Below are 14762 nucleotides of genomic sequence, written 5' to 3'. Positions count from 1 at the left end.
GGAGGAGCATTGGCATCTCCTGGCTGCAGACTGGGGAACCACGCCAGTCCAGGCAGGCCGGCAGGCACTGCAGAGTCAGTTCTGCTCAGCCCTCTCATCTCCCACACAAGGAACCAGTACACTGAAGACTGCTCTGATGTGTTGCTTGTTTTATGATGCCAAGTGCTTTTTATAATTTGGAGTGCAGGGCCAAGTCGCCTTTTGTGCTGCTTTCCCTTTCCCTGACTGTCCCACGAGGCTTTTTCCTATGCTCTCTTAGAATCTCTTCTCAAAGGACCCTGGTTCTGTTCATCTCTGAATCATTCATTCAAGAAACATTTTTGAGATCCTCCTGTGTGGGACCATCTAGACACTGTTCTAGATGCTGGAATACAGTAGTGAACAATGTAGACAGGACTCCTTCATAAGGCTTGTATTCTAGTGGGTGAGACAGATAGGACATAGAGAAATAAGCAGGGTAATTTCAGAGTAGAAAAGTGCCGCGAAGGAAATAAACAGTGGGCTGATTTAGATGGGAGAGTGGAATAAAAGCCTTACCTGAGAAAGCACTATATTTTAGTCCCTAATTCAGGAATTAGCCTTTTCTTATCTGGTGCTGAGGAAATATTTGGTGAATGAATGCAGAGATGCAAAAATTAAAATGAATGAATTAACGAACAAATGGTTGTTTGTATTCTCTTTTTATTCAGACATTCCAAACTACCTTGACCTGCATGTCACCTCTTTGTACCAGCCAGCCCCTACCTACCCCTTGCATGTGTCCTCTCCCCCTCAACCCTCCCCGCATGTCTGTAATTCCCGTGATGAGCTGAAATATGCAGGAGGAGTATAGGCCTGAGCTGAGCTCTGCAGAATGCCACCTCCCCTCTTCCTGCAGGCTGTGAGGGAACCTACCCAGGAGGCACGGGGTGTGCAAAAACTCCTCCTTCTGGACATCACTTACGCAACCTTAACACTCACTCGGCAGTGCAGGGACATTACTCTTTCGATGGCCCTTTGGTGGCTCTGTGCACGATTGCACACGCCCCTTCCCCGAAGCTGTGCATTTGTAAGGCTTCCTAGTAAGAATACTAACAAAGCCCTACCCAGCCATTCCCCTGCATCTCTCCCTTCCTGTACTGCTGCATGGACTTTAGATCAGCCTGTGAAGACGTCCCTGCATAGAGGGCTGAGGGTTTAGCAGGTTTATCGAGAATTATGGGCTCTCACTGAGTATAAGCCACAAGGAAGCTCAGCTCCTCTGTTTTATTGGGGTTTCATTTTCTTCCATCTCCCAGAACATGCAGGCTTTTCTCCTGTGCAGCCCATAAAAATAGGCAGCCAGCCTCAGTAACTCCCTTTATGATCCAATCACTGCTCCCCTTTACCAAGGCTTCTCCCATTTATGGGTTTATCATTCTTCTTTTCAGTTCGCACAGAGTCCCGCTGTGTGTCATTTAGAATGACTCCCAGACAACAGATAAAAGTGTCAGTCAGCACTAAAAGCTAATCATTGACTTCTTAAATGTCCCTTATTAAAACCACTCATCTATCAGCCATGCAACCTGAGACCAACAGAGCTGACCCAAGTCTTTATCTCCGTGTGTGAAATCCCTCCTGAGTTGTGGAGCGTTACATGTGCATAACGTCATAGACTCAGCCAGTGAAAGAACTGGAAAAGCCTTAGAGGTGAGCCAGTTCAACTCAAGGAAACGGAGTCCCAAGCAAGTCCCAACTCGGGGCCTATCCCAAGTTACCCAAACTGATAGGGTGGGGCTGGAACAAGAACACGCGCCCTGCACGATCTGTGGTCCTGTGTTATGTCTGTTCCAAACTGACGGTTGGTGGCCACCACATCTCGCATCTACCCTGTTCCCTGAAGCCAGGCTCCCTCGAATTCCACGTTCTCACAGTAGTTTTCCCATCTCCCGCTGTCCTAAGATCAAAGCCTCAGAGTCGCCCTTGCCTGCTCTCTGTATTCCGTCAGATATGAGTCTTCGTTCAGAGTGGTCTCCTTGGCTGATGCCCACCAAAGCTGAACAATGGTGGGAAATGCAGCTCTCCTGACCCCCGTGGGGTCCGCAGCCGGGGAGTCTTCACTGTACTTCATCTGAGTACGCACTGCTTGCACAAAAGGAATGTTGTGCACTTTGTGGTCTTTGCCCCTGCTTCCTCTTCCTCCTGGTTATAAATCAAAAGCCTTCGAGAAATTACATTACTTTTTCAAGTGCTTAGAAGCTACCCTTTTTAACTTGTTAAAGTTGTCACTTATTTGTGCCCCCCAAGGGAGTTTCTAAAAACATCATAGTATTTAGAAATATCAGCAATTACATAGGATGAGAAGATTCTACTTGTCTAATAAGAAATAATATATAATAGGAGTTGCAATAAAATAGAAAATGAAAATAAGGACTTTAAGAACCTGCCTGTGATAAGGATCAGCATGGCTGTTGAAAGTGCATTTCAAATATGATTTTGACTTTCTCGGAAGGCATAGGGGGGAACACAATCAGTTACGAAGTTTCTGAGAGCAGAAGGAGCCATACAATTTCTTGGAGGAAATAAAATTCCCTACCACTGAACTACTTTAAAAAATAATGCTATTTGTTTTCTAATAATGCTAGTCATTCATGCTCTGTGTAGAAAACTTGGAACAGCTAAGTGTAAAGAAGATCATCCATAGTCCACCTCCCAATAATAACTTCTAATTGTATTTTGGTTTCTTTTCCCCAGTCTTTTAAAAAATATTAGGACCATGTAGCCTACAGATTTTGCAGTGTGTTTTATTCACAACATTTGTCTCTAGCATTCTCCCATGGCATTAAATCCTACGTGGGCACTGAGTTCTAAGGCCGTTTCTCACGGGTGTTTTATGTGGAGTGTGTGGGGAACACCGAAGAATGAGAGGAACAATGTTATCAATTTTTTTAAATAGCAAATGCAGTAGAAAACTTTGTGTGGTATATTTTTGTGTTTTTTTCTAGTGGGTGAGAAAAAAACTGAGGCCAGGATAGTGACATGTAATTTACTAAGGAGATTTTTACAGGTGCTGCAACTACCGGCAGCCCATCATGATTCAGGACGAGACAGAACCCAGAAGGGCAGACGGCGGGCACTTAGCCTTGGTGCACCTTCTGTAAATGTCACTTTCCAGAGAAGGGCTCTTGATTCAAAGCTGCTTTAAGGTCTTAAGTTACTAGGGAATCTATCCAGGTGGTATGTGGTAGCTGGGGCTTACGATACTGAATAATACTTTGGTGAATTGGGGGAAGTGCATGACTTGCTTACAGGGTCTCTCCTCCATTCAAGGGGTCACTTTGCACTTAAAAAGGGAAGGATGTATCCCCTCCTCTGACTCTTCAGTTTCACCTTCAGCCAGCATACAAACCACTGTATATTTGTCCTGGGTCTTCACACTGTGACGTATGAAGGGGATGTTCCTATCCTAAATTTATAAATAAGAAAGCCAAGGCTCAGAGGAAGTGACATGCCCAAGGTCATATTTCAATGGAGAATGGAACCAGGACCAGAACTGGATTGTGTAACCGGGGCTGTGGTTCATTCTACTCAGTTGTGTGTTTTCATCAGCCCCAGGCTGCTGGCTCTTTTGGAAGGCTGACCCACAGCCCTCTCATGTTGTTTCCCGCCCCTGGCACCCAGGGCACAGCTTCTCAAGTGCAGTTCTTGTGCCAGAAGTATCACCTGGGAACTTGTTAGAAGTACAGATACTTGGGCTTCGCCCCATACCTACTGTGTCTGAACAAGCTTTCCAGGTGGCTCTGAGACATGCTAACATTTGAGAGCCACCGGATCTAGACGATCTCAACAAATGTGGTTGGATGAATGGCCCTAGAATCCCCACGGACTTCCATGAACGCATTTGAAGTATTTAAGAATGCCTGTTTATATCATTATTTGGAAACTTCCAATGACTTCTCAGGAACCACCCCTTATTCACCAATACCAAGGCAGAGCAGGGGATGTTTCACCACACAGTGACAGCACTGTGTTCCTGTCTGTGGGAAATGTGGAGAGAAACGAAGTCGCCCAGCCACAGAAAATACTGATGGGCGTGTCCAGTCAGATAGAAGATCATAATTTAAGTGATGCTTATTTTGCACCACAAACTATCCTTAAGAGCTTTATATAAACTGTCTCACTTAATCCTAGTCACAACTTTAAGGTTTGTATTACATTGCATCCCCACGTTACAGATAAGCAAACCAAGGCCAGGAAACTTGTCCAAGATTATAGAACTAGTAAGTGGCAAATTGCAGTAGATTGCAAAGCACAGGGGCTTACCTGCTGTTGTATTTTGCCTTTTCACGCTCTGCATCTTTCACATTGGTGTCATAGCAAGCCACAGGGAAAGACGCTGAGCGCACACTCATTGGATAGCTCTTGCACCTAGAAAAGGTTTGCCACGAGGGTGGGATCTGAGTTGACATTTGAAAACAGAGTCAGGAAAATGCAATCCGGAAGAGAGAAAGGGCACAGACAATAGTACAAATATAGCCAATGGTACGCTGACAGAGGTGGTGGGCAAGCTGTTTGCCTGGAGGTGTGGCGGGGTGGGGGACAAAGATGCTGAAAGTAGCATATTGAGAAAACTGAAAGAGTGAGAGCCCTGGGAGGGAGCCCAAGGAGGTTGGTTTTATCCTATTACCAGTGACATGTCACTGAAGGGTCCTGAGTATGGGCTCTAAAAAGCCAAAGAAACAGTTTACAATGTTCCCACATATCTGTGCATTATTCTGAATTTTGCAAATGGCAGAGGAAAGTCGATGGACTATGGATCTGGGAGAGTGTGCTGGGAGGGCCACGAGGAAACCATCTCCCTCCAGAGGTCACAAAGCCATTCTGATTCATTCTGATTGGCATGCAGTCGTAATAATTACCACACGCCCATCATTAAAGCTTGCAGAGGCCTTTGCTAAAAACAAAGTACAGGTCACTGTACGAAGGCCGAAGTGCTGTCATGGGAAAGAGGGAGGTGAAGTCCAAAGGACCGTGGGGCCAAAAATGAAAAGCGGAGGAGTTGCTATGCTCCCTGTTATACAAGAATAGAGTGAAAACATTAGCCAGTCTATTCACTTAAAATAAATATTTACCACATTCATGTATTTATTATACATCACTATATAATGTTTATTATATTATTTATTCTAAATCATCATCTACCTTAAACACAGCTTATTTGCAAAAGACAAAGCCCTAAAAGAGACTAATTTCCCCTTCTGCTTTGGGGGCAGACCTGCACTGTTCACGCAGTACTGAAAAATCAAACAAAAATGTCACCTTGACACACACACATAAGATCACCCCTAGGGAAAATCAATAATGCCCCATGGCTATTGCTGTTGTTTGCCTGACTACCTGCCTTTTATCTGTTCTAAGTTTTTAAGAAACTCATGTCCGAGCCATTCCAATGTTGATTACCCATTTCAGAAGAGTCCAGAGTGATTATTAAAGTTAAGACTAACAAGATTTGATACAATAAAGAATAAAATTATATGCTTTAAATTTGAAAAGGGATCATACTATTCCTGTTACTTTGCAATTTGCTTTCTTCTCCTATTGTGACACTCCCTCCAGAGCAATACATAAGGATCCAATTCATTCTTTTTTAATAGCTGTATACTATTCCATAATACAGCCATATCATACTGCAATTAACCATTCCGCTATTGATGGACATGTTCTTTATAGTATTTTGCTTTTAAGGATCAAATATAGGTGCTTATAAAAGAACAATTTATCTATAGAATTTAATTCATTTTGTATATATTGTCATGTTGGTTAGCAAAGAAACCTTTTCTCTCCATTATATTGGTAGAAATCTTAAAGCAGAGAATGTTTTTAAAAAAAGAGTTAGCAGCCCTGGCTGGCGTAGCTCAGTGGATAGAGCGCGGGCTGCGAACCAAAGTGTCGCAGGTTCAATTCCCAGTCAGGGCACATACCTGGGTTGCAGGCCACGGTCCCTAGCAAGCCCAAATTGATGTTTCTCTCTCTCTCTCTCTTTCTCCCTTCTGTCCCTTTCTAACAATAAATAAATAAAATCTTTTTAAAAATCTTTAAAAAAAAGTGTTAGCCCTGGTCAGTGTTGCTTAGTTGGTTGGAGTGTCGTCCCATACACCAAAAAGTTGGGGGTTTGATTCCCAGTCAGGGCATATACCTAGGTTGTGGGTTCAATCCCCAGTCAGGGCTTATATGGGAAGCAATCACATCTTTCACATTGATGTTTTCTCTTTCTTTCTCTTCCTCTCTCTCTAAAATCTATCTATCTATCTATCTGAATACTTAGCTATAGCAGACTGGCTTTCTTGTTTTTCCCCACTTTCCATGTAGGCTTTCTATGAACTGGGGGTTGCAGGCAATTAGCCTCCCAAGCCACTGTGCTGCTCAGTAATGGGCACTGGGAGCTCTCAGGGTGGCTCCTGCAGAAAGCCGGTTCACTAACCACGTGGTTCACTAACCATGCCACATCAGTTTCCCACAACTGAACCTCTCAGGTGAGGCTCCAACGTCTGACTGGTCCCACAGGCAACGAGGCAGGTGACTTCACAGGGTGGAGGACGGCCGACACAGGATGGGCATTTCGATGTCTCTATGCTCTGCCGGCTCCTGATGCACAAGCCACATCATGGAATTTCAATAAATAATTTAACCCGGCTCCAGTTTCAGCGTGAGTGTCCACTTTCAGCACCAGCCTGCCATTTTGGTTTGCAAGCCGGCTCCTCCTCCACACAAGGCATGGAAATTTGGCTGAGATTCACTGACCCTTTTTAAATGCAATAGGGCCAGATTACTATGTGCAAGGGTAGAGATTTTTTTTTCTAAGTAGGAGTACTGTGAAACCCAGATGTGCAAAGATGTACTTTTTAAAACAAAAAAGAAAAACGGGACATCACTGACCTAGTGCATAGGTTATGAAGGTATTTGCATTGTTGCTGTATGAGGCTTTTGTCTTCCAAAGGTTCTGAAGACCAGCCTTCTCAGCAAGTCTGGAGCAGAACCTGAGGATCTCTATTTTCACCGCGCTCCTAGGGGATGCTGATGCTGCCGATCCTAAATGAGTAGCAAGGGCTGTAGACAACTTGAGATTTTCTATCAGGAAAATTGTCCGTTTTAGGACTGTTACTGGGAGTTCTGGGGGAGAGACAGAAAGCTCTCGATGGGGCTGGGTTGAGGGGTGGACTCACTCTCATTTTCCTATGAGGACTATCAGGCTGTAGGGCATGGTGTTCTAGCTATAATTTCAATCCACTGACAAAGAAGGACTGAGTGTGGCTGGCATGTTATTATTGTGCCTCTTCCCTGAAGAGCACTTGCCTGAACGTTATCTCATTTGCTCTCACAGAGAACGTGTGACGCAGGTGGGCAGCTGCTATTGTTTCCAGTGACAGACAAGGGACAGGGCTCTGAGGCCAATTCAGACCTTCCTTTTTTCCATTCCTCAGTGAAAGGATGGAGGGAAGAGGTGCCTTGCTCAAAACTAGTGAATAATCACATACTCTGCCAATGTAAATTTGTCTCTAATGTTCTCGTCAGCTCCACAGTGTGTCTGAGGCTGTGGTCCTGGTCTGCAGGCTACATTTGGAACGGGAATGAATGTCCCTGGCCTTGAACTATATCACAGGGCTGAGGAGAGAAAAATAAAAGATGGTCTGTTTTATGACTTAGTAGAAAGAAATCCTGTTAAAGAATGGTGTGGTAAGAGTAAATTGGGAGAACAGAGGGGAAAATTGTGCTTCTCATTTTAGTTTTTCCCTTTTCTTTCATCTCTTCAGCAGCCCTCTGCTCTGTGTGAAAGTGTCTGTGCAATTCCACCTCAGGTTAACGTTACAAATAAAATACCTCATCACCAAATGACACGGACATTCTTTCCCACTGGTCCTAGCTGAGCCCTCAGAATTTTCTGTCATGCTTGCAGCAGCCCCTTCCAATAGCTGGTAGATGAAGCACCAGTTGAAACAGCTTTGTCATTCCTGAGCCTCCATCAAAAGATACTTTAAAGGGGTTGGTCCTAAAGTCTACCTGCCATTAATCCCTAGCCCACTGCGTAGCATCTTCTCTTCTAAACATAGCCCAACCACAGCAGGCTTCCGTCCTTAGATAGGTTCTGCAAGTAAAGGGAAGTTACTGTGACTGGCTTGTCCTGGCTGACAAAGGCAGAAATGGCTTGCTGGAGGCAGGGTATAGAGGACATGACCATAAGACAGTTTTTAACAAACAGGTGCAAATATTTTATCTGGTACCTTTAAACTAAAAGGAGATGCAGATGATATGCTTTGAGTGACATAAACTTCAATCCCAAGCCTATGGATGGACAATTGCTGCTGAGCCGGAAACACATCTTCTCATCTTCTGATACGAGGTGACTGATTTGAGGGGTCCTCTCTGTGGATCTCAGTGTTAGGATGCAGAAGCCAAAACAAAGTTTTTGGTGTTTGGGAACCTGAGGACCCCAGAAGCATCAAACCACCTTCTGAGACTTACAGAAAATGTCCAGTGGAACAGAACAATTTTTGCACCTCACTAATTTTGGAGCCCTCTTATTTTGGAGTTATTTTAGGGGGTAATTTTGTATCTTTCTAGTGGCCGCTGTCAGTTTTTCCCTGGGGCATGAAGTGGAGAATTTACACTATAGCTCTTCACCAGCAAGGGTCATTTCTAACTTCCTCATGTACAATTAACAATGCTGAGCAAGTGGGCGTGGAGAGAAGCAGCGAATCCCAAGTTAGACATTATCCAGTCTTCCCTTCATTTTTCGAGCAAGGGTGCAGAAGGCCACATGTTGAGGCAATGATTTGCTCAAGGACACATTTATCTTGCAGAACATCTTGCACCAGCAGGAAGGTCTTCTGACTCACGCTGGCTGGGCAGAGAGCAGGGTGGGCAGCCTGTCTCTTGCAACTGTAGGACTTCTGAAAGAAACTATGGTAGGTCTTGGAAAATGTTCCTTTCTGAAAAGAAACTTGAACTCCATATCAGGTTGTGGCCTCTTGGGTGATGGCCTGGACTATTGTGTGTGTGGTATAATTACTGAGGTAAGTTTAGTTTAGTTTTTTTTTAATGGGGATACAATAAATAGAACATTTCCTGCCTTAGTCTGCCATTTGGAAAAGCTTTCCATTTCCCCTTTGGGCCTAAGGGATTACAAAAGATAGGCTCCTTTTCAAATATAGCTGGGCCTGGGCTTGAACATGTAGCTCAGTGGGGAGCAAGGGGGAGAAAATGAAATCAAGTCTCCTTGGCACAAAACCTGGCTCAGTTTTCATGTCTGTAGCAGTGGGGTTGTTTTTATAAAGCACCCGGGACCACTGCGTTCTGTAGGAGCTCAGAAACCGTTAGTGGGTAGGCTCACACGACAGTAGGCACTTGGTTGGTAGAACTCCTGTTGCACAGTGACACAGAAGACTTTCTCCTGTGTCCTTTACTGTACTGGTCAGGGTTGTGAGAGGGACGAAGGAAGGATGGTCCCGATGGCAGAGCAACCTGTCTTTCTCCCAGGTGGGTAGAAGGAGGAGTGTGGAGAGGAGGGGCTTAGCTACACAGCTTCTCTTCCATGCTCCCCCTGGGGCTCAGGAGCTCCGGTGTGAGCCTGCCTTCCTGTGTTTACCCCGAGTGAGTCTTCCACTTTAAGGCAGAATCAACCCCGGTTAGAATCTATACCCTGCAATAATCAGAACTGTTCTTCCTGTGTTTTCAACCTTTTACTCTTTTGGAGAATAAAATCACAGGTAAGCTAGGGCTAACGAGAGAATCTCTAAAGATGACTTTTGAAAGGATTCAGGTCCCATAGCTTTTGTGATTGTATATAAATTACTTACATTGATGATTTTGACTGAGATTTCAACCATCTTCATATGACTGCAAATTCCACCCCTACCTATGGTCTGTGTCGTGGACAAGTCATCTAAACTCTCAGCACTTCAGCTGGCCTAGGGGAAAATCAGAGTTGGGTGAAGCTTGAGGGATCCAGGTGGGAGTGGGGCAGCTTTCCTGAAGGGGTGCTTCTTCAATAGCTTTTTAAGTAACATGCTGAGCATACTATGGAAATACCATAAAGAAAAGCCTTGAAGGTGGTTACAGGGGGTTCTTGCTTCATGTCTGTATTTCCCTTCCAATGTACAGTGCTGGCCACTGCCCCACAGGCCTGCCTGTCTGCCTTTCAGGGCAGAATGCAAGCCTGCAAGGTCTGTCATCCTCTCAACAAATATTTATTGAGCCCTTGCCATGAGCCCATAATGGGGCTGAGAGGCGGGGGCTGCCTAGCTTGCCGAGTCGCTATTCAAACATTGGAATTCTTCGATGTAAGTAAAAGATGAAGTGATTTTTACCTTCTCTCAGCTACATTTTAGGAATAGTTTAGAATGTCTTTCAAGATCATCTTTTCTAATTTATACATGTTATAAATAACAAAACGAAGGCTCAGGAAGGGGTAGATTTTTCACCCAAGATCCCATAGTTCTTTGTGCTTTGGAACACAGGGCTCCTTATCCCCTGCTTTTTATCCCACTGCCCTCTCTTGCTTACAGGGCTACCAGGGAACTCAGTTCACCCAAACCTCCTGCTTCTCCAAACATGCCGGCTGAGGTCTCACTGCATGTGTATAGGAAAGCATAACCGTGCTGAATTCATAGCTGAATTCATTGCCTCACATTAAAGGCAGAGTTAAACATTCCTATAGTCTCCCACCTACAAGTTAACTAATAAGAAGTATGTTGCTTTTGTTTTTAAGTCTTGACTTCCAACCAGCCTTGAAGTAATTTTAAATAGAGATTTTTAAAATGAAAGTCAAAGCAGCTTTGTGATAAGAGGTGCTGCCCTTCAGCCTGGTCACCCGTGATAAAAGCTGCGTCCTCATGAGTGGCAGAGCTGAGACCCGACTGGATCTCACAAAGGGTATAATGGGAGAAGGGCCACCTGTCTGGTTTTGAGACTCCAGGAGCTACTGTTGCTCTTCTTCCTTCTTTCACAGTCCCTTACCTACCTTCTGGCAGCTGCCTGAAACCCTACCAATGGAGATTCAGACTTTTTGCTTACTTCCGGTCCATGATCAAGGTTAAGCAGTTATCCACAATCATGCTTAAGTGTTAATGTTTTCAGAGTTGGCTTTGAGAAATGGAAGTGGGGAAGATGCCATGTTGGCCAAGGGTGGCCTAGGGGTTAGAGACCAGTGATGGGAGGAATGGCAGACACATGTAGGGACACAGGGAACACAGGAAGATGGGCTTTTGACTATTTTGTGCCTTTACCTGTGATAAGACTCGCCTCCTCAGACTGCGTGGGTTTCTAAGAACAAGACCACACTGTGGTTCCCTACACTTCCCATGTTGTGTAATCAAGCCTCCAGACCCAAGCTAATGTGGTTCCTCTGCTCCCATGTCATTGCTCATTTCTTTGCTTAAATAAATTCTTTCCTTACCCTTTTGGCCACATCTCAAAAATCATTACTGTGCCCAAAGTTTCCCAGAGCTCTCAGGGGTCTCCTTAATGCTCCTATTCTACTCAGGCTCTATCATTGCTACACTTTCCTTATGGGCAGCTTGTCCAGGAGATGCAGTCATGTTCATTACTGCACTCCCAGGCTCTGGCACTGAGCAGGCCCTCGGTGAAGATGATTGTCTTGCTGCATGGACCTACCCTGCCCAAGTGGCCAGGTGACCTCATATGGTTGATGGTGGAGCTCAAGCCCCCTACTGCTCCAAACGGCCAGGAAGTTGAACATAGGACTTACAGGGTCTGCATTGTGGAAGGAGCAGTTTCTAGCCATTGCTGGCTGGACAGTAGTGCCTAGGGAGGGGAAATGTGGTTGAGCACATATGACCATGTGAGAACTTGGGCTGCGAGAGTAGATTTCTGGGCCTCGACACACTGCTCTCTGTTACCTTCAGGGAGGACCCACCTGCAGAGCTCAAGATCAAAGGAAGCTCCTGGTGTTGTCCGTGGTCGTGTTGACTTGAGGTTCTCTGTACAGCTTATCTAAAACATGCTCTCCATTCCCTGGGTACTCAGACTGGAGCACTTCCTCCAGGGCCCACGCAAGACCTGACGGCAGGAGCAGCAGTAGAAGGGGGCAGAAGGCAGAGAAGGAGCCCATGATCTGAAGGAGTTTCCAGTACAGATAGGAAAATAGGGGACACAGGAGCAAAGAGAACACGTCAGATGTCTCCCCACACACATATGAGTCTGTGTGTTCAGAGTGGGCTCGGGGTGCATTTCTGTTAGTTTTCCTTTTAACATACTCTTTAGGGGATTCTAGTGTACAACCAATGGTAAACAACACCAGGTCAGAGGTGGCCAGGCCTGGTTCAACATCAAAATCCCCTTGAGAGTTTTGAGAAGAAAAACAAAAAAAACACTTTGCCTGAGCCCTACTCTTACAAAATTAAACCAAAATATCTGGTAGTGGGGCCTGGGCATGGCATTTTTAAATGTATATTACAATAGATTTTTCAAGCTCTACACAACACTTTGTTAACATATCACAAAATACTAATTTTGAAAAAAATTTCCAGAGAGTCCCAGATTTAAGTGGCTCTATATAACAAATCTTATGAATTAGATTGTGGTGCCATAAGCTTTTATCTGTCGTAATTAGGAGGTTTGGATAAATGAGAGCTTACTGAGCCCAACTGGGAGGGAGGGTGACAGATTTTGTGACTTCTCTAAAGTCTTTAGATCAGCATGTGATATTAAGATGCTATATTCAAACTCAACATTCAGACAACCAGAGCGGAGGGCAGCATTAGTATCAACTGAGAAATCTCCGTTGTCACAGAATCCCAAACACCAATGTCTGTGGAAGAAGCAGGGCTCGATACGAAGACACTCCTTGTTTGAAGATTATTGGAACTACAGGCTCATTCCACGAACACAGGGGAAATGGATTCATGATCAAAAGCTGGAACTAATTTCTATAGCATCATGAACAACACATAAAAAATATGTCAAGGGAAGAGAGCAAAACTTTTTGACAGTGGCCTAATTAGGCAGAAGGCATGTTTCCTCCACTAGAACTGGTGTTCTCCTGGGGAGGCTTAAGTGAGGAGACGTCTTCTTCAAATTAAACCCATGTGGGAAGGAGTTCTGTTTATTGGAGGCTGTAGATTTGTATCGCTCTTTGATTTCCTGTGCTTTGGTGCATTTCTGAGATGGAAGAATTCCAGCTTTCAGCTTTCCTGGTCCAAGCACCGAGAGTCATAACAATGCTCAAAGAATAGCATGCTGGTTCCATAAATATCTGTAGCAAAAGTTCCTGGATTTTCCTTAGAAAATCGCCAGGAATCTGTCACAAAACCGGATCCCTCAGCTTTATCCATCGATCTTCCTTGAGTTCCAGCCCTCCTTGTCTTGGGATCCTGAGTCACTTGTAGAATGACCCTGAATCATTCTACATTTGGAGAATGTAGCTCTGCACAAGAACTTGATGGCCTTGCTGAGAACAGACATGAACATACTTGCCTCCCTGCATGGTCAATGGGAGACTGCCTTAGGAACACTCTTTTCTGGCCATTGGGAAGTGGCCATAGTTCCTCCTGGGTTTGCTTTCTCTGTTGAATGTGTTGCTCCACACATAAAACCTTGAACACTGAGGCACTGTTGAAGTTTTGTGCCATCAAATAGAGTTCTACTGACTCCTTACTTAAGCACAGCACTTCACACAGAGGGATGTTTTAATTAGCTCTCCCTAAATGTTTGTTGTCAGTGGTCATAATGACAATAGCTCTTAATTTATAAAGCAAATGCCATGTATTTTATGTATGTTATCATTCAGTTGTAAAATAACCCTGCAAGGTACATATTTCTGCACCCAATTTGCATATAAGGTACCTGAGGCTAAGTGTGCATGTGAGTTATCTGCTGGGTAACAAACTTTCCCAAAATTTAGTGGCTTTAAACAATGACAACATTCATTTTGCTCATGAACCTGAAGTTTTGCCAAGGCTTGGTGAAGATGACCAATTTCCTTTCACCAGCTGTCACTTGGAGCAGCTCAAAGGCTGAGCTCTGGGATCATCCAAAGTCTCAGTCACTTGTAGATGGTGGTTGATGCCACCTGTCAGGGGAACCCCAGCTGAGACTGTCAGCCACAAAGCTACATACTGCCTCATTTTTAAAAATTTTTTTTAACCTTTTATTTATTTATTTTTAGACAGAGGTGAAAGGAGGGAGAGAAACATCAACGTGTATTTGCCTCTCATGCACACTGGGGACCCGACCTGCAATCCAGGCATGTGCCCTGAGTGGGAATCGAACTGATGACCCTTGGTTTGCAGGCCAGCACTCAGTCCACTAAGCCACACCAGCCAGGGCCACACAACCTCTAGATATGCTCTGGATTTCCTCGAAACATGGTGGTTGGTGTCCCAGGGCGAGGACCCCAAAGAAGGGAGGGAGTGCCAGGCAGAATCTGTATCACCTTTTAGGACCTGGCCTCAAAAGTCACACATAGTGACAATCTATTCAGCTGGACCCAGAGAGTGATTGAAAGAGACTCATTTTAGAAGAAGGTGTTAAATAGGAGCAGGAGACTGACAAGAAGTTTAAAAGAGGCCCATTCACTTCTCCAAATAGTTTGGGCATGAAAGAATGGGGGGAAAGCCGTGTAGGGGTGGGAAGCATGGGTGGGGAGAGGGGACATGGGTGCTGGGGTGGAAAAGGCAGCTCTTTCTCAGCGTCTGTGGAAGGACAGGAAGGTAAACACAGACTCAGTGCAGATTGACACAAATTTCAATGCAGGCTGAAGGGCACTCCTAAGACGGCTCAAGCACAGC

The 14762-nt window shown here is 44.8% G+C and overlaps 1 protein-coding gene across 3 annotated transcripts in view; it reads left to right on the top strand.

Moving 5' to 3' along the window:
* Nucleotides 1-14762, top strand: part of CLIC5 (chloride intracellular channel 5) — a 147999-nt gene that overhangs the window by 81273 nt on the left and 51964 nt on the right. Inside the window, exon 1 of one of the 3 annotated variants that reach the window (XM_036024181.1) lies at nt 9009-9029. The exons of the other annotated variants lie outside the window; for them this stretch is intronic. The gene's annotated coding sequence lies outside the window, so the exon portion shown is untranslated. Of the gene's footprint in view, nt 1-9008; nt 9030-14762 lie in introns of those variants that run through there. 3 annotated transcript variants of the gene reach the window in all.

Source organism: Phyllostomus discolor, chromosome 4 (assembly GCF_004126475.2).
Source record: "Phyllostomus discolor isolate MPI-MPIP mPhyDis1 chromosome 4, mPhyDis1.pri.v3, whole genome shotgun sequence".
NCBI classification, from domain to species: Eukaryota; Metazoa; Chordata; class Mammalia; order Chiroptera; family Phyllostomidae; genus Phyllostomus; species Phyllostomus discolor.
The sequence above is the reverse complement of the archived record's forward strand: the minus strand, read 5'-3'. Positions and strand labels throughout refer to the sequence as shown.